Source organism: Bactrocera dorsalis, chromosome 3, assembly GCF_023373825.1.
Source record: "Bactrocera dorsalis isolate Fly_Bdor chromosome 3, ASM2337382v1, whole genome shotgun sequence".
Lineage (NCBI taxonomy): Eukaryota > Metazoa > Arthropoda > Insecta > Diptera > Tephritidae > Bactrocera > Bactrocera dorsalis.
In genome coordinates, this window is record NC_064305.1 from 24,717,056 (window position 1) to 24,742,189 (window position 25,134).

Genomic DNA, 25,134 nt, shown 5'->3' on the forward strand with positions numbered 1-25,134 from the left:
TAATTTGTTAGAATTGTTGGTGGATTACTAAAGGGTGTCGCAGCTCCTTTCGTACCCTCAGTTATTTGAATTTAAAGGCGACAGCTGCGGCGTAGAGATTGAAATATTTTCAGAAGCCGCTTGATAGAGTCATAAGGAACTCTCAAATTTTATCTTCTTCTTCTTAATTGGCATAGACACTGCTTACGCGATTTTAGCCGAGAGAGAACAAACTCAACTCTTATAGTTTATTTTAAAAGTCTGACTCGGGGTTTTTTGATAAACTTTAATCCTTTAGAAATAAACCTTAAACAGCGAATTGCCCTTTCAATATCGAATATCTTCCTTAACTTCCAATAAAACAGGTCCGGCCAGCTAGTATTCGAAAAGCAACGTTTTTTGGTTTTACATCCAAAATTAAAATTTCATCGGATTTTTAAAATATTCTGCCGAATATGAGTTAAAGCCAGGAAGGCTTTCGTAAAAATATTTCTTGCCACAAGAGACGCAATATGCTTCCCCACGAAATCCAATCGGTTGCGGAAATCCTATTTTGAGTTCGCCATGGACTTTCAGAGTTTGGCTTCACGACAGATGAAGCTTTGAAACCATAACTAGCCATAAAAACATAAGAGCTAAGAAATGGCTGGGTTCACGGGTTTCCCTTGCCAACTTTACCTAGACTCTCAAGAAATTTTAATAAAAAGAATGCAACATTGGCTGAATCGAAAAGTAATTCCGTGTTAGTTTCGTTGATAGGACTGAAAATATAATCATCCCCATCAATCTAATAGTAACCATACACTTAAGCCACTTCCAGATCCTTGTAATAATTTCCTCACCCAAACCATATCTTTTAGTTTCGTCAGTACTCCACGGCAAAGCTTTGCATTTCCAATGCTTCTTCTTACCGAAAAATTCATAATATTCTCTTGACGCTTCATAAACTTGCCCACTTGCCCAAAGGATTTTCAACGTGCTCCACCGACAGCCCAGCAGCCAACAACACCAACCGACAAGCGCACTCCAACAATGCCGTTTCCAATTAGATATTCAAGAATTCACCACAAAACTTCGGTGTGAAGTAGCGGCATTTTGTTCGGTGCAAAAGCTGTAGATGATGAAGTAGAAGAATCTCCTTACATTTCGCCAAACAAAAGGGAAGTCGGAGTAGTTTTCGTGGAAAATCTACCTTTTGTATCGAGTTTATGGAGTTCCTTTTTAATTGTACCGTTATTTTACTTACTAAATGTTTGCACTTTGTTGTCGACTTTCAGTTCGGTGTCGTTCATTGCAAACACTTGCTGTTTTAGTTATTGTTGTAAGTGTAGAAATTTCCAAGTGCTTTCATTGATTGAAATTTCTATGAACTCCCTAAAAGTCTTGTGGAATTATGCAAAGCAAAGGGGTAAATTGTTTAAAAATAAAATTAAAATAATACTTTGGTTTTGTGCTGCAGTGCGAAATGTCTGGAAGGGCGACAAGTGACGATGAATGGGTGTGCGAAAATATAAGTTGCTTGAATTGAAAAGCCGAAAATTTTGGCTTTATAAATATTTATAAATCAGGAAATATGAATGTGAAAGGTATTGTTTAGCAATTAAAACTTTGCTGTGGAATTGTTGCTTCAGTGTATGTTTATACATATAAACAAATATATAGTTATGCCAGACGATTTTTGAGGAAAAAGCTATCAGACATTGGGGACGCTAACATATTAATTGGAAATACCTTCATACTTTATATTTCCAAATTTGATTTTCTTAAAACTACTTCACAGTTTTCATATGACTACAGCGCCATCTATACGTTCGGTCATCATTTCCTACGACTATGTATTATATTGTATTTAATGAAGGCTCTCCTAACTTCATCAGTGGGGAATGTTCTTATGTGTACATCCATTTTATACTACCATTAGTCGTAGGCGATTAAGTGTTGGGCAGCATTTCAGGCTCCTTACTTACAGCTGCAAATGAAACCATTGGTTTTCGGAAAAGGCAAAAAAACAGCTGGTACGATGAGGAGTACTGTGTCGCAGTTGAGAAAAAACATGAGCAAAGATACAATGGACCACAACACGTGCGGGATGGGATAGATACCGAAATTTGAAGAGGGAAACGAGACGCATTTGCAGATAAAAACACAAAGGTTTAAAGACCACAGCATATTCTTGTAGAACACCCAGAGGAGATCCGTGACTGATACCCAAAGCGTATTGAAATTATGAAGGGAACACATCTCTAGCCTACTACATGGCAGTGTTATTATAAGATTCCCCAATCGATGACGATGGAGCAGACGTTCCATTGCCCGACCATGAAGATGTTCGAAAAGCAATTACCCGTCTGTAGAGCATACATTGGCTTCTTTGTAGAATATGGTCGGACGGAAAAGATCCGCGAACAGAAGATCGACACACACCACCTCATCGCCGTTTTTAAAGCTAGTTTTGAAAGCGCGAAGGAGCTGTCTTTATGCTGCTATGTCTGCAAAGCTAATACGACTGTGTAAACGTGGACGAAAACCAACAGCTTTGTCAGGATGGGAAAAGACCTCTCTGAGCCGTTCGATGCCAAACGAGTTTTCAGACAAGGCGAAATCTTATCAGCGAATTTAAAGAGAGGGGCTACCCAAGCTAGGAGAACGTGAATTTACGTAACAATGTTTGTCATGCTGAAATGGAAAACCTTGCTAAACACACTGACAATTTTGACACTAATCCATAAACAATCATGGCCGCCACGGCTGTCAAAATCACGTTTGTTTGGTAGACGCTGTGATATGCTTGTTGATCAGTGAACTCATATAAATTCAGAATTTTCATTCGAAATATGTATGTCGATTTCCAAAGAACTACATCGGCTGAAGTGTACCTTGTATAGCAATGAAATAAGGTTTTATTATTGAAAACAAAGTTTTTTTTTCGAAAAATCTCCACAACGTTGAAATATTTGTTTTAACGCCCTTTAACATTTTGATTTGATAGAATGACCCTTTATCAATGACGTTTATTTTCATATTGTCCGCTTCATAAAAAAGTTATTCTTCCTAATGAGCTTATTTTTGAATTTGATAAAAACGAAATACTCACTCGAGTCCAAATTTAAAGAATGTGGTACCGTTATTCACTGTTTTTTATTCTGAACAAAAGTAAAAGAGATTTTGAACTTAGAGGTCGATAACATAGGAATAATCGAATGAAATTTCTGGAACTTTCACAGCGTACTATTTATAGTCTGTCAAGTGGTCGCGTTAATTTATAAAAAAAAAAATATTTAATGAAACTTTCATATTTATATGTATATATGTACATTGTACATATTACAAACAATGATGCAATTTGGTCAATAATGTGTCCAGTCACCACCGGCGTCGATAATTACCTGGCATCTCCGAGGCATGTTTTCTACTAATTTGACGGCGTATTCTAGTGGCAAGGATCTCCAGATCCGACGAATTTCGTAAACAACAGCTTCAAAGTGTATGTGCGTCTTCCACGAAGCTTCTGTTTAATATATGCCCACACATTTTCAATAGGGTTTGCATCGGGTGACTGCGACGGCCAATCCAATATAACGATGGCAGATTGCGTTTTCCGCTGAGTGCAGTGATTGCTGCGGTGTTTAGGATCATTGTCCTCCTGCGGAATCCAATCTTAATTTTTTGTGATGAACCATCGTATGGCAGATGGAAGTAAAGCCTTTTTGCGGACTTTTATCATTTTCTCGGCATTTAGGTTGTCAGTAAAGAGGTACAAAGTGCCGCATCTCTGCTTTGAGAAGCAGCTGATTCCATGTTTTACGGTTCGCTGAACAAGCCTATTGATGGAAGTTGACGAGGCTCGCGAGAGTACAGAACGTTCCCATATAGAACATTTATTTATTTTATTTATTTATTTACAAGAGTAATAATTATAAATAATTATTCCACTTAATAACTAAAGCACTGGCTGCCAAGGCCTTCGGCTTGTAAAAGAATAACTAAGATCTAAATTATTATATATTGCATAAAATATATATATACTCGTATAAGTTCGGAGTATTTATTTACAGTAGGTGGTGGAGTGGTTATGGGAAGATGTTAGGAGATTAGTGTGCATATAGAACATACTTACACCAAAAAAAAAATGACATTTTCAAAATCTCTATCAATATTCTCATGCGCCCAAGCGAAACGCTTTGTCACAAGTTTTTCAGTCAACACAGGCTTCTTCATTGTGTTGCGCAGTTTCAGATCAGGAGTATGAAGAAGGGTTCGGATAGTTTCGTAGGATGTATCTAAACCTTTTGCCATTAATTTTGCTTGTCCTTGCCGCAGTGTTAAAGCAGGATTCCGCGAAAACAGATTCACTATTATTTTTTATCTTTTTTGTTCACCTTTCCTATCGAACCACTTTCTGGTAAATCATCGACATTTTTAGCCACACTATATCGCTGTATCCACTTCTGTACAAATACCTTCGACTTTCTCATATATTTAGCAGCCGCTGATTGCGACATTTTAGGACCTTTCGGGTGTATGCAAAGGAACACAGCTTCTTAGCGCGACGCATGCTTAGCACTCATGGCGTTTAACGTGATTCTCTTTCAAAAGATCAACGACAACTGAACCTTTGTTGACAATGCATCAAGGACAAAGCTTCCCTATATCGGCTCGCGAAGGAATTAGAGCGAAATCTTTCATTAACTGTCGGTAAAGTCGACCACGCTCTTACTTGACAGACTTGTAAGGGGGCTGTTCTGTGACAAATAAAGATATATTTTGTACTTTAGTCTTTCGGTCAGGCAAAAACCTTGAAAACTCAAGCCACTTTCCGAGATTTTCGTCTTGAATTTAGGAATATAGAAAATTAAGTGACAGTTGGACTTGGATAAGATTACATCCCTGTACGAGTCCACTGAATTTTGCTGCGAGTTAAGAGAAAACAGCCCACTCTTATTTATTTACAGCACCTAAAAAGAGGACTCTTCGTATTTGAGAAAACAAACGTAATTGTGGGCATTTCCTAAGAATATTGACGTTCTCGGCATTATATTTAAATACAACAAACTACAAGTATTTGCAATGAAGCATAAAATTTTTAGAAAGCAACAACAACAACAATACCAATAAACACGATTCCAGCCAAACAAGCGATTTTGATTTTTTATAAAAGTTTCTGGTGAAACTATATATTCAAGAAATCCAATGCGTGTGCAATCCAAATAAACAAACAAAAGCAGTTCCAGGCAGCTTCGCTTACAAACAACACACAATAACAACAACAAGTACTTACATGTTAAAATTCAAGTGCAGAGCAAACCTCACTTGCACTACAAGGAAGCGACGACGACGGCAACTCGTTTAAGGTGGGAATTAGACTGTGTAATGCCAGCTTTAGCGCCATGTATGCAGTTATGTTGCACGCCAACACAGGCACACACACGCACATTCCGCACGCTGCGAACATGTGCATGAAATCGTAGCATAAAATTGGGCGCAAAGGCTGCAGACTTTCTTAACTAACATTAGCTGCCGCGCCACAAACAGCGCGAAGAAGTTGTGGAGATGCGTGCATGCAAATGTTGAACACAATTAAATGGCGCCCGAGATGGTGAAGCCGCAGCAACCTTATGGACATAAAGGAAGTGGGAAGTGGAAAGTGGCATGCCAGCCCAAGAGTTTTCGACATGCATTTAACGGTTTTGTTGTTACAGTTTTTGGAATTGTCATTGTTGTTGTTATTATCGTTGTAGTTACAACTGGTTCTTGTGACTGCTTGTTGTACTTGTTGTGATTATGTAGTTATTAGTATAGCCGCCGCAACCATTACAGCAGCCCGCCACACACTTAATGCGTCTAAGACGCCGACAGCCGAGGCGCAGATCGACGGCGCTCGTTTGCAACGAATTTGTTTGTGAAATTATTTCGAGCAACGGCATCGTGAAATTCCGAAAGCGTGCATGCTAACACATTTGCATCGATGTATATATATATATATCCTTCATATGAAGGCATTTGGATCAGAGGATCTCTAGGAAATAGTACTCCCATATGAACTCCGAAGGATTTCGCTCGATATTGCGGAGAACTTATCTTCCTATTCGAGAGGTTTCGTTATTGGAAGTTGTAAAAATATTTTGACCATCTTAAATGAACGATGGATTAAAAAAATATTGCAATTTCGCATGGACAAAGTAAGTGGTTGAAAATAAATTACAGAGACGAAAACTTCAGAACGTCACTCTCTGGAGTTGGAAATAGCATTTGAACCTTCCGAAATATAATTAAGTACCTTACTCTTGAAAACACCAAAAATTTCGACCCGAATAGAACAGGTCTATGAATGGATTAAATAATAGCAGCAGTGCTTTCTGGGTATGCATAAACGCCCAGAGGATATTCTAAGGTCTTGTAACATATATTTTTTAAAGCTATGTTACTATCACTGTCTGCTCTGAACTCTTATTCCACACTGTTCTTTGTCAATATGAAGTCTGATTCGGAAGGACATTCCATCTCAATCGGCTCTTTCTAAGATCTGCCGAAAATATCATACTTTATTTTTGAGGGAGAGATCTTAAGTGAAAATGGTCTAATAAAACCCTTAACGCAATACTGAGCTTCTTTATCTTCTTTGGCACCGCAACCGTGGCACAGTCTGTGCCGAGAAGTCAAAATTTCGGCAATTGTCTTTATCTTTTGCGAGTTCGCGCCAGTTGTACATCCCGAGTGCAGATTGACCGCTATGCATGTAGATGGATGTGTGACCGACCTTGATTTCTTTTTCAACAGATGAGTATCGAATAGAAGAAAATTTTTCGGTTGGGCATCATTATCCATATGAGCGACATGACTCAACCAAAACAATCGTTGGATTTTTATGCGCTAACTTCGCTTATGCGAGCGGCTCCATAGACCGTGCAGAGTATATTCCTTACGATTTCTCTAATTGATTTCTTATCCTAGTTCGTCTTTGTCCATGTTTCTGCACCATATAATAGAACGGGAATTATGGCAATTATAGAGCCTGATTTCTGTTCGTCGAGAGCGGGATCCTCTTCTTAATTGAGTACGCAATCCAAAGTAGCATTTGTTGGCAAGAGTTTTTCTGCCCTTATCTTATATTATTGGTGGAGTTTTTGCTCGTTCCGACAAAGTCCTTAACTTTTTCAAACTTTTTGTTGCTAGCAAAGACATTGTAACAAAGACACGAGAAATCTTTGTGAGTGGCTACCAAGTACTTCATCTTGCCCTCGTTCACCGCAACACCATGCTCTCCCGCTTCATTTTTTAGTCTGGGAAATGTTTCAAAAATTTATCACTGCCTATAAGATCATTTGCAAGTATCACTTTTCCTAGAATTATATTGACTAAGATCACGTTCTCTTAAACCTCATCTGGTAAACGAATAGCTTCGAGAGATCTTCCATTGCCTAGAAGACACTGAACTCGCACCAATATTCGTACAGGGTACTCAAGGACATTATGTACGATTTTACATACGCCTTGCCTCTCTGATTTAAACTCACCATGTCCTGTATAGACGCAAACTATTTCTGCATATGCTTGCACGCTTAGAGAGGAAATCCATAGTGAGACGCGAGCCCATTGTATGGATAACGAGCGCGACACAGTTGATGGCTTACAAATTGGCGTGCCACGGCACTTCGACTACAACAAACGCAACAACAATAATTACTGTGCCTGCACGTACATACGTTCATGTGAACATAATGCGTACTACAACAAACATGCGAGCGACAGCCGTAGAAATTACTACTCTAATACCAATTTGCCAACGCCACATTTACGCGCTGCCGCAAGGTGGCGCTCGCGCATGAAGCAATTCGGAAATGCTAAACGCTCGCATGTTTCGGCGTGTGATGGCAAATGCCATGCCATTTGTTGTTGTCTGTCGCATGATTGCATGACAAAAGGAGCAAAAAAGCGGGATAGAGATAGCGGAGGAGTGAAAGGATTGGTTGAAATAGAGAGAGGCCGAATGGTTGTGGAGTAAGTGTAGAACGCGTTTGGCTGGGTAGTTGGGCGCAAGATTGCTTTAAGTTGTAATTTAATGCATTCGCACGCGCACGCACGCCCACATACAGGCATCCACACATACATTCATATATAAATATTCATAAAATGTCTGTGCATATGCAAATACGCCGTCACTGACACACGCACGCATGCAAGGCTGTATGTTTGGCAGGCCCTGCGCCTAGCAGACATGTGGGTGTGCGTGTGACTTTCTGCGTGCCTGTGTATGTATGCGCACTGCTGTATGGTAAGAATTTAATTCAATAAATAGTTGTGGCGCCACTGCTCAAAATATTCGTCCTTCGCCGACCTTTATCATTTCATAGGCAACTGCGAACTGTCGAAAGTTTTGATTTCAGTTTTATTTTTTCAATGTATTTGCTTCTCGTTTCTAGCAACCGCTGCTGCAGTTTGTCGGGTTAATTTCAGTCTCGCGGCACAATTAAAACTTTTGACGTAACTGTAGTGACGCAGAGATTTGATTGCACGATTTTGATTTCAGAGTGGCATAATGCAATTAGAGTTGCATTTTTTATACACCGAAATTAATTTTTGTTTAAAAGAAATTAAAAAACAATATCAAAAAATATTATTCTCTAACAAATTTTAACCCTTAGAAGCTCTTACTTTGCTTATAATGATTATAAATGACGGAATATTTTCGGGTTTTTCTGTCCATAAATGCGTTGACGACGAACCACGTCAGGATAGCCATCAACTGATGATCAACACGTCAATAAGACAAATCATCGGCGACTGAGAATCGACGATTAACAGTCAGAGATCCAACTGTCATCTTTGGAATATCGGAGAGATTAGTGAAAACAATTTTTAGCATCATTTGGGTCTGAGAAAAATGAAAAGGCGATTGGTTCCAAAATTAGTTGTTTTCTTTTTTAAAAAAAAGCATCGCGTTAATGTCGGTGAAACAATACTTTTCGACCACCAGGATGTTATGACATGTTATATTACAGGGGATGAGTATTGGTCCTATATTTACGACTCGGAAACAGATGATAAATCGACCAAATCGTCGAAAAAATCTCGTCAAAGCAGATCAAAAATCAAGGTTAAAGAGACAGTATTCCTCGATTATCGAGATGTGGTGCATTTCGACTTCTTACCGGCCAAATTGTCAACAAGGAATACTATTTGAGTGTTGTGTGTCTTTAGGGCGAAGCTATTCATAAAGCTATTCGTATTATAAGCTGACAGCTCTTGGTTTTTCCGCCACGATAATGTGCCGTCATATACTCGTACTGCATTGATGCCTCGTGAGTTTTTAGCCAAATTTTCAACCAATATCATGCCTCAACCATCGTATTCACCTGATTTAGCTCCATGTGACTTCTGGCTACTCAGCAAACTCAACCGACCGCTCCCAAGAAATTATTTTAATTATTTAAGACATTAAGCGTGAATCACTTCGCGCATTGAAGGATTTTCTTTAAGGATTGACTTTAAAAACAACTGTTTTGAGGACTAAAGAATGTTGCAACCACCGTATTCCCCATAGTAGTCTGGCCCCCTGTGACTATTTCTTGTTCCCTAAACTGAAGAGGCCCATGAAAGAACGACGTTACGCTTCTCTTGACGAGATAAAGACGGCATCGAAGGAGGAGCTGAAGAAGTTAAAAAAAATGATTTTTTGAAGTGCTTCGAAGATTGGAAAAACCGTTGGCCCAAGTGTATAATATCTCATGGGGATTACTTTGAAGGGGACAAAATAGATATTCATGAATAAATAAAAGTAGTTCTGGACATTACAACGGGCAGGTGTTCCTAGCTGTCAAATTTGGATTATTCGTGTCGTCACGAGAAATTCACCTATACAAAAATAGTATGAAGGAATGCCTTATCCCAATTGAATTAGTGCAAAGTTTCTTTAGTCACTAAAAGTTAGCTCTATCTAATATACTTGGCTGGGGCTTAAGACTTAATAAAAGTACTCCAGTAGATTTCAACAAGGTTCTGACTGTGTTGAGATCTTGAGAGATTTGGTTGCACTTAAAGATATCTACGCAGAAGAAGGAGAAAGTACTGATCTGCCGATAGAACGACGGCATTGGACCATAAAAAAGATGATATGGTATTAGAGCTTCATATTTACGACGACTTTGTTTACTTAATTACTTAAGAGGAAATAAAATATGGCAGATGGCAACACAATAAAATTATTAACAAACCTTACATTGGTTGGTGTTGTTCCCACCACCGAGACTACCAGCTTCACTAGATGGAACTATAGTCGACACATCACCAAGAGATCATATTTATGATCACATTTGCTGAAAGAAGATTCGACGCAAAATGTCCATGCATGTCCGCTAGATGGCGCTAGGTTCAAATTATTATTAAAACTGACAAATATGGTGCGTATTCGCTACATTCTTCAGAAATAATTGTTTCTATGCATCTGAAATTACTAAAATTAACTGGCTTCTGTGTAAAGAATTCATACTTCTTATTATCTGGTATAACGTGATTAGGATAGCTTATCGATAGAATTTCAACCATGGAAGGCCATAATTAACCAGCAAGTCTTGGATTAACAGGTGTTGCTAAGTGCTAATATTTTTTGTAAAAAAGGATGCGAATTTTTAGTTGCCATAAATTAGCATTTACCTTTCATCTTTAGATAACAGGGTTGTTTATGGTTTAGTTGGGTTGGTAGAAAAATAATAATAAATACCGAAAAATATATAACTGGCTTATGCGGCGCTGTCTACTTTAAAATAGCACCAGCTTATAAATTTGTTGGTATTAATTTATAGTAGTCTGCATGCAAACGACACTCTAAGCTGCCACATAAACAAATTAATTTATAGCAAATAGCAAACAGTGTTAAAAAATCCCAAAGAAAAATGCCAAAAATATGAAAACGAAAAGAAATTCAGAAAAATTAAGTAAGAAAAAGGGGTTAAAGCATAATGAACAACAACAACAGCAAAAGGTAACGTGATTATAACCAAATCTGTGTTTATTTGCAACGCATTAGCGCCGCTGGGCAGCACGTGACGCCACTAGCCCTTCTCCGAATCTGTTCTTTCACGAATGTTCGCTGCATAAGTAGGACTCATACACACAGAGGAATGTGCTTAGAATTCTTCTTTAATATTTGTTGTTGCGCTGAGCACATAAATTCCAATCAAGCAAAGTAAAGTCAAATAAAGTAAAAGCGGAAGTAGTAGAGCAATAAAGCGCGCACAAAGGTAAAAATGTTTGCTCTCCCTTACTTGCTTTGTGTGCATGTGTTGGTGTCTGTATGTAAGTATTTGCTTTGTGTGTAGCTGTATGTGTACATTTTAAATATAATTGCGCGCAACGCTTTTGGGCGCCACAAACGCTAATGCCATCTTACCCGCCGTTAATATCAATTAAAGCAGTCGAGAAGCGAGTGCACGTGCACACACACACTCACGCATACATATGCATTTCACATATAAGAGCAAAGTGCGGTGAGCAAGCGAAAGTAGACAGCAGTAAACGGAGCCGAATTTTAAGGTTATATGTGTAATTAGAAGTGAAATAAATTTAGGGAAACAGTTAAATAACAGAAAAAGAAGAAAGACCCTAACTTCTGTTGCACCGAAGCTGTAATACGACAAAACAGACAAGGGATATTGCCAACTCTCGTAAAAACGTCTGAAGAGACAAAGTTCTACATGAAAGCACTTGATTCCAATCGTTCAGTTTGCAAGGCAGCTATATGCTATAGGAATCCGATCTGAACACTTTCTTTATTTTTGCCTATTGCCTTAGGTAATCATTCAGGACAAATTTTGTGAAGATATATACGATTATACGAGTATAAGCACTCGATTTCGATAGTTCGAAATTGTCGGTTCCGACAAAAGAGCAACTTCTTGGCGAGAAAAAAATGGGAGCGCAATTTGAGAACGATATCTCAAAAATGGAGGCACTGGTTCAGGTATATACAGACAGACGGATAGACAGTCAGCGCCATATTAAATCTCTTCGTTATGCATTTCAGAGGTTCTCCAACGTTTCCATTTGGGTGTTACAAACATCGTGCCAAACTCAATTCCAATATATTATTAGGGTATAACAACTTGAATCAAATAACAAGCATAGAATAGAATATATAAAAGAAATAAAATTCTTTAAAAATAACAGAAATATATATTTCACCCTTCCGTTACACAAAAGTACAAGAAATAGAAAGTTAGAGCATTAGTAGCCGTTAAATATAGTATAACCTTTTTCATTTGGCTGATGTCTTGTCATTCGTATAGATAATTTTCAAGCGTCTCATCATGTTCCCTGCATGTTCTGCATTCCACTGAATCCGCTTTTCCAATTTTGTGAATGTGGCATCTTAAGCGCAGATTGCAATACAAGGTGCGTTCCAAAGTAAACAGGACTTTTACAAAAACAAACAGAATACATGGTTTTTTCGACAAAATCAATTTATTTTATTCAAAATAGTCTCCTTCTGCTTCAATACAGCTTTTTGCACGGTCCAAAAGCTTGTCGAACGAGTGATTTACCTTGGTGGCCGGTATGGCCGCCAGTATGCCAGTGCAGTCGTTTGAATGGCCTCTACATCTGCATTACGCTTTCCTTTCATGGGAAAATGAATTTTTCGTAAAAGAAGGAATTCGCACAGTGCTTTATCAGGTGAGTATGAGGAGTAGTTAATGGTTAAAATGTGATTTTTAGTGAAATAATCGGTCACAAGTCAAGTCAAGTCATTCAAGTCGTCAGTCAATTTCGAACACCTTTCGTAAGCCCAAATGTTCGGTAAAAATGCGACAAATCAATGTTTTAGAGATGTTCCATTCCATTTCCAAGAATTTAAATGATGATTTCGTTTAATTTTTGATGAATTCGCGCTCAGTTTCGTAGGAATTTCCGGTGATCACGGATTTTGATTGGCCCACATGTTGATCGTCATTTATGTCCTCACGAAGACTTTGAAAACATTAAAACTACTCGTGCACTCTGCTACGGGATAGGAAATCAATGTCATAAACTTGTTTCATCAATTGAAACGTTTCGGTAAAAGTTTTACCAATTTTAAAACAAAATTTAATGTTGGCTCTTTGTTCGAAGCTCATTTTCGCATCGATCACACGAACATACTGCCACTTTAAACACAATAATTTCACTTCCAATCTATAAAATGTCATAAAATTCTCACTGGACAACCGATAAAGATACCAGATTCTAACGCAGCAGTCGACATATAGGTGACGTCACTAGGGGCGCTAGATTCAAAAATTCCTGTTTACTTTGGAATGCACCTTGTATTACTAAGTTTACTTTTGTTTAGAAGTAGAAGCTTTTGCGTCTCTGCATCATCAACATACACCAAAGTAACGTTGCGGTATGTCCTGTGTTGTATTGTATCAAGACCTGGGTTGTTACTGTAGGGTTCATTACTTTAAACAGCCTGGGCCTGAATGGTCTGGTTTAGGGAAATTCAGTTCTCAATTCGTCTAATTTAACTTTTATATCTATACCTATATAACTATACACCTAGACAATATTAACGGATCTTATGGACTATGGACTTGCTGGCTAGAGCAGAAAAAATTCTATTATGCCAACAATTTCTTGAAGCTACCTTTTGCGTATGTATTACTACAACAGAAGCCCGCTCTTGTTCCCATTTCACGCTTTTTTTCATTATTGTATTTAATTCCCCACGGACCTCCTTTTCTCGGGCGCATTGCCAATTTTGCTTGAGCTCATTAATAAGGTCTTGTATGATGTAGACCCGCAGCGACCCCGAGTCTAACTCGTACCTGTTCCAGGTGATTAATGCGGCACGTTTTCGATATTCCAATACATCACATCACTGCGTCGTATGTTCGTATGGGTGGAATAACACTTTTGAAGAGTCAATAGACCACGAGTGGTCAAAAATTCCACTTTGGGGCCATGGTTCTTCTGCAACAGTTCCAGATTCGAAGCCCTGCTCTTAGCATGGAGGCCCTGCTCTTAACATGGAGCTTCCATATCAATTTTTTCAACGCTAACTCGGAGATATTGTATATACAATATATGACACAGTGAAAATTTTCCCATTTAAGAATTGATTATAAAAATAAATTAAACTTTTTTAGTTTTAAAATTTAAATTATTTTCTAAAATTTAAATTACATTTATGATTTTTTACTTATTTACTTAATAAAACTGTATCGCATTTACCGTAAAACAATTTTGCGCCCTTGCGTATGCTTTAAAAATTTACAAAAAATAATCAAGTAACGACATTGCTATTTTATACATGTAATTTTCCTATTTTAAAAAAAATTTCGAGTCAAAATAACAAAAGGAATATTTTTCATCTAATCATTACAGCTCTAACGCCAATTAAACGCTTTCGCCTGCCATTCCCCCAATTCTAGTTCACGTCCTTGTGTGCCAAAAACCAATTGCAGCCCCAAAAACAAATACTTTACACGGTCAAGCATGCCAAATTCGTGAAATTTTCAAACATTATGTCTCACATTCACATTCACCGCTACTTTTAATTATAATCAGTTTACTAATCAGCACAAAAGTATGCTACAAAAAGTATTTAAATATGTGGAATTGGGTCACCGAGAGAAAGCGATAAATTTTGTGGCCAAAAATAATGTTGTTTACACAAAACAGCGCTTTGATAGCCAAAGAGTGGCGATGACTGCCAAACACTTTAATTAGGAAACTAGTTCAAGGTTTATGTGGACGAATTAAAGTGAAAAGATAAATGCGAGGACTTTAAGTAAAGTATCTACGATAGAAATGCATTTGTATTGTATTGAATGTATTTTTTGAAGGTATTTTTAGAAAACTGTTGAGGACGGTACAGCTTTTAGTAGTCAGATGAAACCTTAGTGCGTGACCCACCGGTAGGTCACGCCGTCCTCAACGTTTAACCTGTCCCGACATGCTTCTACTGAGTTATTCAGGTACCTGTACCGGACGGTCACTTTCATAAGCATTCGGTTCGCAATTCCATAGGTCACTGTCAAATTATAAATTTTATAATAAAATACATTTTTATGTAACTTTTTACCCGCACTTTGTACTCCATTTTGGTCCTTAAAAATATAACAAAAATTTTTTATAATTTAACGACCTAAGGGCCTAAAATTTCTACTTATTTGTGGACTGTTATCCCTAAAGTGCTTAGAAGCGATCAAGGTGGAAGTTACTAAAATACCGGATCGTTTTTCTCTGGTAATAAAATTACTTGAAGTTGAATTCATATTTTGCTTGCCTTCTTCAAGCTCACTTTTAGTAAGTCTCTATCGCCTATCTCTTGAAAATCTCTTATAAATAATGAAAGATATTCATACATTGTATAATATGTCCATATTTTTTGTTTAATTTCAGAACTGCGACAACTCTAACTTCGAATAAGGTAAGTCCTTGATGTCTACTTAGAAATATATATTTTTATTTGTGTCTTGCCAAGAGTCCTTAATGGTCTCAGCGACAGGGCGCGACAACATTTATAATGGTAACTTTTATAAGCTCTATAAAAGGCTAAGAGTCCTAAATTGTCACCATTTTCTTAGTGAATTTGAACGCTTAGCGATTACTTTCCTCTTCGATTAATTTCAAAATTCTTTGAACTTTTTATTTACTATATGAGTTTAAACCTTAGTTTTCTAATTAAAGGTCAAAATGACCTATACGCATATACGTTAAGGGTTAAAAGAGCTGTTTTATTTTATATCGTGTATTTATTAGTGAATTTAAGCACTTGCGAATTCTTTTTAGCCTTTACATCTATCATTGTTAATGGATTGTTTAAAGAAATATGTTTAAGAAAAATCTTAACACTTAACTTGATTGTCAAAACTACTTTTAGCAGGTCTTTTAAGCAAATGGCCATAGATGCGTGTACAGACGCGCAATTTTTTGAGTTTGTATCAAAACGTGTATCGCTTTCAAGTCCAACATAACATTACTACGCCGGTTTGAGAAGCAGAAAGCACACTTGACAGTGTTGGGTAACACCGAGCAGCAGCCGAGGAATGGGTTGACATGTTAGCGTCTCGAAACTTCGCGACATCACACAATGTCTGTCAAATATTTTGCAAAGTAGACATACACGCACGTAAATATATATATATATGAACATAAATAGATATTAGGTTGGGTCAAAAACGAATATATGTTTTTCAGTCGGCATTTTGAAAACTAGGTGCGTAGACGACTCCAAGAATGTCTCTCCAATTATAAGAAGTTTGCCTTAAAATGATCTAACATTAACCGTTAATATTTCTTAACCGGTTAGGTTTACGGTGAAAACGTTCAAGACCTTTTTGTAGAGTATTGAATTTCCTGAAAAATCGAAGATACGAGATATATTTTAAAGCAGTTGGGAGTAAGATTTGAATTTTCTTATCTTATAATAAGTAAAAACAAGAAAAAAACGTTATCTTCGGCTGCACCGAAGCTAATAGACCTTCACAGGTGCTATATGCTCTAGTAATCCGATCTGAACAATTTTTGTTATTACCTTAAGCTGTAATCCATGCCAAATTTCGTGAAGATACCACGTCAAATGTGAAAGTTTTCCATACAAGAACTTTATTCCGATCGTTCAGTTTATATGGGAGCTATATGTTATAATGGTCCGAGATCGGCCGTTCCGACAAATGAGCAGCTTCTTGAAGTGAAAATGACGTTTACAAAATTTCAAAACGATATCTTAAAAACTGAGGGACTAGTTCGTATGTATACAGACGGACATGGCTACATCGACTCAGCTCAACATACTGATCATTTATATAAATACTTTATAGGGTATCCGACGCTCTTCCTGCTGGGTGTTACAAACTTCGTGACAAACTTAATATACCCTCTTCAGAGTATAAATATAAAACTGTAAGGAGCTCACCGTTACTAGTAAAGTGTCACACATGAAGTAACTTTCTTAGATGTGTCTAAGAACCTATGTATTTCTCTCAGTACCAAGCAAATTGTTTTTTTTTTTTTTTACCCACCCTAATAAACACATTCACATATATGTGCTTTTACTTTGAAAGGCTCACTCTTATTTGCTTGTAAGCATATTTTCTTATTAGAAAGACTTGCACTGTAATAATACGTGCGTATGTGTCGAAACAGGACACGCTCGGCGTCACAGCTGCCGACTGAGAATGTGAGTTAAACGATGTTCTGCCTTGCTTCTATCTTGTCAGAGCAGTAGCAATATGGGGCGCCAGTTTGGCTGCCCGTTTGACTGAATACGAAAAAGTTGCACATGAAAAATCTTTTCGCTACAGGTGAGGTATGAGAAGCAGACATTCTGTAAGAGGGCGGCATGAAAAGATTGAGTTGAAAATATTATCTGTTCTAGATATGAATGTTCTGTGAATAAATTTCTATTTTGGTGTTTTTGATATTCATTTAAATACTCTGAATATAACAGTAGAGAATGACGTTTGAAGTTAGTTACTTTTGAGGTACGTAGATCATTCTGGAGCAAATTTAAATAATTCGAGGCCGTAGATCTCATGCACGCAAATCTGGTTAGGTTCACAAGCTCGCTGATGAAAGAGTACCTAGTTAAAAATTTGATATACTGATTAAACTAAGACTTCATTGCTTTTATCGAAACATTTTCATGAGTATTAAGCTGAGTGACTGAACATCATTTTTAGCTCTGTTCCGACTATATTTGTGTGTTGAAAGCTTTAGAGAAAAGTTCGTTTTTTGTCTATAAAGTTGTATTTTCAGCTTGCTTATAATAGTGAGAGAGTTTAACAAGAAACAATAGTTCTTATGCCCCATTAGAAGGGCTTTGGAAATACCAGTCATCAATACCATATGCACCCATGAGTGGAAAACAAATCACTCTTAATGATCAACCTTTCAGCCTTGGACAGTAACTCTCTGAAAGATTTTGCAGTAAGCGAATTAAACATTTTACTTGCACTTCAAATGTCTTAATGAATTATTAACTGACTACTACTTTCCTTCGAAAGATTCTCGAGATCTCTACTGGACTCCCAAATAATCAGTAAAACCTTGCCTTCTTGGATCTCGATATAATTTGATCAGCGTGTTCCTTTCACTCCAAGGTTATTACGATGACTATTATTACGCCCAGAAATGGTAAAGAGAAAAAGTCGAAAGCTCGTCAACTTTTAAAGCTTTCAGTGTTATAATAAAGATACATAGTAGGAATATAAGACTAGAACTTGAGCATTGAAACCTTTCTTAGTAAACGTATTTTCTCAGAACGTGCGCCTAAGCATAAATGGCCGACGGCAAATCTAAATGTCGTCTAAGATTGGAAGAAGTCTGAAGGTATACTTGAAAGGGGCAAATTTCGAATATTACTGAGTGCGTAGAGTTTTTGTATTACTAAAATGGATATTCCCTCTTTTCGGCAGAAACAAAAACTACGAAGCAAACAAACAAAAACTTGAATCTGAAAAAAGTTTTTGCAGCGCATTCTCAACTGCTAAATTTTGCACAATGAAATCTTAAGCGCTCCCTGGGGCACATAATTCAAGGTAACGTGCCACATCACTTGCAATCGCCGCCGTTAGAGCATCATACGTACCAACCAAAGTTGGGTGGCATGTAGCCACAGTGGTAAACCCACAAAGCGTAGAAAGGAAACACACAACTTACAGTCAGGCGTACCAAATGGACGCCAACCCTCACTAATTTTCGTATTTCTGCATCCCTCTGCTTACGTTAGCCTTTCTAGATTGTTGCACTATCAGTATTTACCTGAATGCGGCGCTCCTTAATATAGGTGGGAGTGGTGCGAATTTGAAAAAATATTACATATAAAAGTCGTAATTCTTGTTCTCATCCCTCTGCATTTATTGCTCGTTCTGGGGCGTGCAATTTGCCGATACAGCGCTAAAGTTTCAAAGTTGCCAACGTCGATTGAACTGAGCGAAACAAACACACCTTAATATTCATATGTGTGCTGCCACACAATTCAAGTGAATTTGTAAGCGTTTTCACATTGAACTCACCGACCGATGCTTGAAACCCAGCAGTCGGTGATACACCGCTTATTTCTTCCGCATCTCTCCTTATGCCCTCATAACGAACAATGGATTTTTTATAATGCCACGAGGGTTGTTTGTGTAACCAGTGAGAGAAAATGGGGGAAGAGCTAAAAGAACTTCACTAGAAAAGAGGAATACTGAACTGTAATCCAGATGTATGCTTGGACCGTTTCTTAAATATAGTTGGAACAAAGATCCAATAAAGAACTTGAGAGATCTGAAAATCGAACCGAAATCACTTAAACGCATTTATTTGCGGCTAAGAATGATCCTTAGAATGTTAAATGAATTATATACCCTTCAAAATTATATGTGCAACAAGCTAACCCCAGTAGCTATTCGAGAAATTATTCTCAACGATGGCCTTATGGACGAACTGAAGAACTAAATGCGAACTGATTCGATTCGAAAACTCGATCAGTGCTAAGACCGGATTTACATTTGTATGTTGAACCCTACTTCTATAGATTCCTCAGACTTAGTTCCACTCCACCTCTTTTAAACGAATATATACGCGAAGATGGGGCTCTTCTAAGTAAGAAGACGTGGCAGCTTCATTGATCACCCAACTGCCCTTTTATAGTTTCTGCCTCCTCTTACCCTTGCCATGATATCACGCGCTCTCTTAATCATAAACTCACCTCATCGACGCTTTGTTTTGCAATGTTTTTCAATGTTCATTGGTTTCGTCGATTGGCAAATTTGACCGGAAGTTGAAATTATATCCGCACATACACATACACACAAGAAAGTTTGTGTAAATAATATGGTGCATGCTGCTATCAACATTCGGTCGTATTTATTAGAGTACACGTGCATTCAACTGAATTTATACAGGGTGCTTAATAGATTGCTTGTATATATACATATATAACAATGAAAGACTAGAGAAATTTGCTGGTTACTTTCTGTCTCACAGAAGGGAAAATAAGATCTCTCTTTAGAGCACTCTTCGATTCCGTAAAACCACTGCGCTTGATCGAAAGACCAAAGGTTTTCTGACACAATTCAAGAGACCCCACTTTATTAAGCCAGAACCGTTTTAAATATCCGAGTTCTTCAGGAAAGTGGATGAAGATAAGCCTTTCGCAACAAGACGAAGTTTAAATATTTGCCTTGTATAGACTATTTGATAGATGGAGAGTCCGAAATTCTCTCCTCCTTTAACTGGCTTCCTGAAAGCCACGATCACTCCGACGCAGAGGTCACTCGTGGCGGCTTTTTCTCTGCTTACATACCAGCGAGAGAGTTGTGGATGGGGAGAAGTTGCTTGATAAGACGCAGTAAGACCTGAATTAAGGAGAGAGGGTTGTAGGGAGCAAAAGTGGCGGTAAATGTACTGCTACGATGTGCAGCACCTTACAGGGAGCCTTCATTCACTCCGACAGCAGAGCGGCAATATTAGCGCTGAGTATGCTAACTGTACCTTTGTCCCACACGGAGTGGGACCGAGTTGAATCCACATTGCGTCTTGGGTTCCAGCACCGGACCAAAGAATCTCGGGTACGCCTAACAGGCTCAGCTTGACGGACAGCGATTTTGAGATTCTTTTGGTCTAGAATAGAAAGCAGGAGATCTAGTGAACTACTTGCCTTATGTAAAGTTTATCTTGCCGCAATAGTAGGAGTTCTGAAAATCTTGCCGGACGCTATTTGCCAAAGTTGTATGGAGAAGGTGAGGTGGAAACATCCAGACGCTTTCTCCTCTATTGTTATCCTCTCCTCCATTGACTTTGCATGACTGAGGCCGAAACATTTCAGTCGCCTTGACTTCAGCGGACCAGAAGACAAAGCAGAAACTGACATTGGCCATCGCAACCCATTTGTGATATGCTCAAACCGCTTTTTGGAGTTTGTAAGTTCCATAACGGACCAGTGTTCTAAGCTGTGCAAGTGAGATCCATCTTGGAATCGAACTCTCAACCTAACCTAACCTATTCAGCTATATACAAGGTCTGTCGCAAAAGAAACAGGACTGTTGAAAAAAAACAAAAAAAAATTAATATTTTTTAAAAGTTATATTTTTTATTCAAAGTAGTTTCCTTGGGCTTCGATACAGCGTTTAGCCAACTAGCATTTCAAATGAGTGTTTAAGGTCATTTTTCGGAATGCTCTTGAGAATATCGGTCGTCGCCTGAAACCAGTGTCCTTTCATGGGAAAATGAAGTTTTCCAAATAGGTAAAAATCACAGGGTGCCAAATCAAGTGAGTAGGGTGACTGATTAATGGTTAATATGGAGTTTTTTGTCAAAAAATCAGTGACAAGCGTCGACCGATGACACGGCGCATTATCGTGCAACAGGCGGGACGAACTCTCGGTGTACAATACCCTCGGAATCGTAAAAACAAATCAGCATTGTCTTTATTTTTGACTTCTGAAGACGACTTTTTTTGGTGACCACTCATGCACATTACTACGGGATAGGCACTGATCACCATAAACTTTTTTCCATCATTTGAAATGTTTCAGTAAACGTTTTCCCAAGTTTAAAACAAAATTTAATATTTGCTCTTTGTTCAAAATGCATTTTCCGACCGATGACCAAAAGCTGCTGTCACTTTTTGATCGACAACATCGATTGTAGTTACCCAATTGCCTTAAAATTTTTACGAAATATCAACAAGAGATCAAACTTTTTGTTTAGTATACCCACCAATAGATGGCGCCACCAGAAACAGTTATATTTAAAAAGTTCTGTTTCTTTTTCGACAGACCATATATATACTTAACACCCTGTATACATATTTTCATATAGCGCGGACCTGGTATAGTTACTTAGTGCAAATATGGGCGCAAATTGTATTATGTTGTATTAACTCATGTACTCTCCTCAGTTTTCTTCCTCTTCAACTGCGTTCCTTAGTTTCGCAACTGCACGGTTCATATGCTATCCGCTTACCGCTGCCAATTTGTCTTCACCTCTTTCTAATTCCTAACTGTTTGTTTAGTTTGGACTAACTATTCTTCCAACCAACCGCTCGCGCGCACTTCTGCCGTATTTTAGTGCAGCTCCACAAACGTCCGCAGTCCTCCGACTTCGCTTCGCTCGTTGCCCGATGCGTTCAATTACCCAACCAGTCAATCGGACCGCTCGCGTCCCGCGCTGCTCGTCGTACAATTCATAACAATTCATTGCGAATTCTCAGCGCTTTGCCACTCGCCATCTAGCTTGTCGGCTGTCCGCCGACCCCGCTGTTGCGCGCATCCGTGTTTGTTCGATGAAATGAACCGTTCACCGAAAAACAAACACAAATTCAATTGAATTTCTCTCTGGGGAATACTCAAGGATATATGTATACTTATATATAGTAGTTCTTATATGGCATGTGGCATTGCTGCAGCCAACAATGTGTACGCCACTGTGGCGCCACCACATATCGACAATTGAACAAATTTTCGCAAACGAAAACGAGAATGAAAATCAAAATGTTATGAAATGAGCAGGCAAATAAATATAACGGGCGGTCGAAGGAGGGTCAGTGGCGGGTTGTGAGCGCTAAGCGGGAAGGTCAAATTCACTATTGGCTGAGTAAGTTTTGCGCTCATCGGAATGCTGCTTGGAGTTCAGCTGGTTTGATGGCGCTGTGGCAGCTTCATCAAGAGGTCAAATACTATGATTGCACAACCAGTATGTGGACAGTCAATACCTAAATATATACCTTATATGTACATATATGCATACACTCATCTAGCAGTGTAGTTTTAATCCCGAACGCGTTGCAAGCCCTGTCTCTTCCCCTCGCTCACACACTCGCCTGGCGCTTGCTGCACCATTGCACTTTTCGTCTGCGCTTATTGCTTTCGTCCAATTTCGGCTCAAAGATTGGTTTTCTCCCATCGCAAAGAGTACAGAGCTTTTTTTTCAATCATACGTACCGAAAGTTTCCATTTTGTTGTTGTTACTATGTTTAAGTTTTTGTTGTGGCAAGACTCTTGTGAATTTTAAGAAAATTAAAAATACGTAGCGAAGATTTTCTTCAACAACTTTTGGCTGATTAGAAACAAAACACACAGATCAACTTCTCGGATTGAAGAAGGGTAGTAAGCGTGCTGACAAAGTGAGTAGAGCGTAAGTCCTGGCTACAAACAGTAAATGAATGAAAATAAATGTTTGTGAGAAAGAAAATCAATTTTAATTTTGTTAGCAGCAATTGCAGCCAAGTTGTGTCTTGTAGTAGAGAGTTCCAGAAGCTTCTGTGTTTGCAATGCCCAAAGTTGAAATGTGCTAATAAGGTTTGAATATTCGGTACGAATATTTATTATTAGCCATCTTCGATTCGCCACTTCAAGCCGCTCGCTAAGTTTGTGCTCTTACTGTCTTGTCGAAAACTGGTAAAATGTCGAAAGTATTGACAGATATTTTATTATGCTAAGCTATAAGTATGTGAATCATTTACCGAATTTTCAGGTTTCACTTTGGTTATGCCAGTTTATGGGATTTTATTAGTTCATATTTCGGTTGACCACTCTCCAAAGCCTAGTGAATCGAAAACTGCTATTATATTCTGAGTATCTCATGAATTATGCAGGTTATAAGTCCACTTGCTACTAGATAAGACAAGTTTTCGAGATGACAGTTTCGCCTAACATCGAAAATTATTTTCAAAAGCAGTCACTTTTTGGATGTCTTTTATGAAATCGATAAAACATTCGTAAGAAGAGATTCTATCGTTTCTTTGAAAAGCTTTTTTAATTCAATACACCCCCAACGTTTTGCACCACCGCTGTCAAATAAATACTAAAACTATGAGTCAGAAGTTGCCCGAGAAAGTCTGTACTACTTTTGACTTGACTAAGCAAAAGCTTTACTCACATTGGTCTAGCTTTTATTGTTTTACATATTTGACTACATATAAATAAGTAATGAGAAATTACACTTTTTGTTGATTAAGTTACCCTTTCTCTCGGGAGCTCTCCATCAACTATAGTTTAGGACTAATCTGACTACTGTAGCGTCTTTCAAGTAAAGGTGGCTGCCATCAAGGTAGCAACAGACGTACTGCTCCGAAGAGCAGCTTCCCTTAGAAAGAGGTTCATTCACTCCGATAGTCGAGCAGCTACTGGCATTGAGCTCGCGGACTGTGCGCTCAAAACTAGTCAAGGAGTGCATGACCTCAACTTCAAGAACTTCAAACTTTTCCGCATACACAGGCCATAGCGGAATCGTCGGAATTTGTAAAGATGATAAGATAACTATGGCGAGCCGATTGGAAGTATGTCTGCTTTCCGATGTTTTCTTGGGTATTGGCGTTGGAGGTTTGAACCACAAGTGAGTTCAGCAAGCGCTGGTCAACAATCGGAACTTGTGTGACGGCGAGATCATATTAGCCCAGATTGAACCGTATTACTGGCTCTTAGCAATTTCAACCTCTCCGCAAATGTAAGTATTCTGACTGGACATCATCCAATAGGTTCACACGCGGTGCGAATAAATATTCTGACGAATGCTTTATGCTAAAGCTGTCTGGCGGAAGATCAGGCGGTATCATCTTGCCCCTTCTTTCTGCCAAGCTTTTACTAGACTGAGATTGCTATATCACAGTAGAGACAGCTTTGACGAACCTAGCGAAGTTGCTGGGATTAATATACACACACTGTCTTAATAAAAGTCTGATAATCCACTTTTAGTAGTTTATAGGTAAGACAAAGGACTAATATCTGTCCAAGTGAGTTTCATCGATCTTAAATCAACCCTACAATCTAACCTAATCTAAGTTATCCATTAAGAATTTAAGTCTTTGTACATATGAATCAGCGCTGAGCTATTTGAAGTCTCTAAGTAATGACATACTCAGATTTTTAAAATTAATACCAAAAATCGAAACAGTGCCTTTCAACATTAATGCTGTACACCTCTATATGGAAATTTGAGTACCAGGTTCGTTGGAACTTAAAGGTCACCGACGACTGAGTAAATTATGGTTCCAATAAAATCCAAAAAATATATAGCCGATCACATACCAAACGATTACTTTTGCCCACCTCAAAACTGTTCTTAGTCAAGTCTAGTCTCTACAAGCGCCCTTCCACCTATTTGCATGCAATCGGTTTTCCCTCTGACACAGTAGAAATATAATATAACGGTAACTGTCAGTTGGTACATAAAAATATTTTACAAACATATTTA

At 38.2% G+C, this 25,134-nt stretch overlaps 1 protein-coding gene across 23 annotated transcripts in view; it reads left to right on the forward strand.

Moving 5' to 3' along the window:
* The window catches only part of LOC105228702 (ice-structuring glycoprotein), a 558,714-nt gene that overhangs the window by 157,298 nt on the left and 376,282 nt on the right, over positions 1–25,134 (forward strand). For all 23 annotated transcript variants that reach the window (XM_049452395.1, XM_049452396.1, XM_049452398.1 and 20 more), the window contains one exon: positions 15,355–15,382. The gene's annotated coding sequence lies outside the window, so the exon portion shown is untranslated. The remainder of the gene's footprint in view (positions 1–15,354; positions 15,383–25,134) is intronic.